The following is a 2,380-nucleotide window of genomic DNA, read 5'->3' on the forward strand; positions in this document are numbered from 1 at the left end:
TGCCCCTGCCCCTGCCCCTGCCCCTGCCCCTGCCCCTGCCTCTGCCTCTGCCTCTGCCTCGAGTACTGAAATTACAGACAGTCACCACACCTTCCCTGCTTGAAGTGCAGGCATTTTATCCACTGAGCCATCTCCCCGATCCCTGATGAATCTTTGGGCTGTAAATATTATGCATTAGCTTCCTGAATTTCTAATTCAATATTAGCATTCATGGTAGAGCTGATTTCCCCTCCATACAGGAACTGACACTCTTAAAAAGTAAGATGATTCACAGTTATGCACACACACACACACACACACACACACAACACACAAACACATTTTTTCAAAGTAGACTTTCCTGAGATGTCAAGGTGTCCTTTAATAATTGTGGATCTTCCTCTGCAAGCTATTGTAATGAAGATTACTTGTTTGATTCTGAGGGATCTGCCACTGTACCAGGCATGAAGAATATGTGATCAGGGCTCAAGCGACATGCAGTCTAAAGTAGAGAGAAAAAGTGTTTTAAAGCTGAAAAGGTGATTAGAGTCTTGACTTATAAGTCACATGTTCAAGTTTATAAAAACTGTTGTTCTTCCTTTTCTCATGTGACAGCTCATGAATACCACTGAGATGGGGAGAAGAGCAATAAAAGCATTTATGCAACTGTATGCAATTGCTTGGAAATACTATTCATTTTAGTGATTTTATTACTGGACAGCTGTTTACAAATTTGGGAGTAGATTGATCTATGGATGAATGAGTTTTGGTTGAAAAAAAAAACAGGAACTCAAGAGGCCTTTGCTGTCCTTACAAGTAATATGCACACTAACCAATGTTTAATTTTCCCACAGGGAGCAGATTTATTTTTCCACATGAGTTGATGGTGGTAAATATTGTCTGAATTATCGTGACAACACTATAAAATATAAAACATACCTTTAGGGACACTAAAGTGCAGGCAGGCAGATGGACACACACAAGCGTGCACGCAAGAAAAAAGAAAAACAACCTCAAACTCCAATACTGAAAGGCAGTATGTGCTGAAGTTCATAAAGGTTATTATCTTCTTGTCACGGGGGAGAATAGATATATGTGGCCTATGTTAATGTCAAAAGATAAACGTTCCCTGAGAGTCATTTTTTAAAAAAAATCTTTTGTTAAGACTATATTCTCAGGAATCATTTCTATAGTTTCTTACTAGAGAAGTTTCTCTTGCTGTGTAGAATACTAGAAAAAATGCTCATTAAGAGCATAGGTTCAAAATCACCATAAATCATTTCAAACACCAACTCTACCTCTTGTGTGACTTTAGGCAGTTTACTTAAACTTAATGATCCTCAATATCTTGTGGTGAGAAAAGAGAATAATTACAGTATCTTAGAGTTACTTATAAGGAAAGAGGAAATAGCATTTATAAAATGACTAACATAATGCTTGGCACACATAGGTGTTCAATAAATAATAGAGTCACCATTATCAATATGCCTAGCCTTATTTAGCTTTTAAAGTGTTTTGTGTATAAAGAATTGGAGCTGTGATTCTTAACCACACTCCATGAAGTAGAGAGGGTCTGTTTGGAAATCAGAGAGATGGTACAATGCATATGTTTCAAACGTTCAAATTCACAGTGTCTCTGTTTTCTCCCTAGGCAAGGGGAGGAGTAATAAAACACAACTCGGGAAACAACTGTGAGAAGTCAAGCAAGAAATTGTATTGGCATGGAGCCTAAAACATGACATGTATCCTGAAACTGTTACCTTGAAATACATAACTCTGTCTTAACAGATCACCTTCTAGTGTAATCAATTACTTATCCACTTTATCCATGCTTTCGAAATGCTTGAAGGGAAGCAACTCCTTTTGGGTTTTTCTATCTCCATGATCCCAGAGGCTGAGTAGCAATAAATCATCAATTTTACATAATACATAAATGAATATAAATTTATTTTCCAAAAATCACCCCTAAGAACAACTGTTAGTTTCATAACCAAAAGTAATAGGTAGGTTATAGGATGCTTGCATTTTCAGTCACTATAAGTGAAATCTTGTTTCTATGTAATAAATAATAATATATTCTATTAGAGAAAGGAGCAGGAGAAAATTCAGTGATGTCACCTACATGTCTAATTAATTACTAGTTCATACAGTTTTATATTCAAAATGTCTCATGCTAGCTAGACATTGTGTAAGACTTTACGGGTATTATCATAAACAAAGCAGACTTGGCAGAAGCTCTGTAGAGTTTCAGGTCAGTGGGGAAGACAGACTCTGCCAAAAACATGGAAAATTATGACATTGATAATCACCATGAACAATGAGACCAGGATGCCATGGAAACACATCTAAAAGAATGACAATTAGCAAGTTTTTCCTCTTTTGTTCCAACATTTTGGCCAAG

General features: G+C 36.7%; 1 pseudogene; it reads left to right on the forward strand.

Moving 5' to 3' along the window:
- Positions 1-1,141: 1,141 nt before the first annotated feature.
- Positions 1,142-1,234, forward strand: LOC113457824 (annotated as a pseudogene).
- The last annotated feature ends 1,146 nt before the right edge of the window (positions 1,235-2,380 follow it).

This window comes from Microtus ochrogaster, linkage group LG7_11 (assembly GCF_000317375.1).
Source record: "Microtus ochrogaster isolate Prairie Vole_2 linkage group LG7_11, MicOch1.0, whole genome shotgun sequence".
NCBI lineage: Eukaryota > Metazoa > Chordata > Mammalia > Rodentia > Cricetidae > Microtus > Microtus ochrogaster.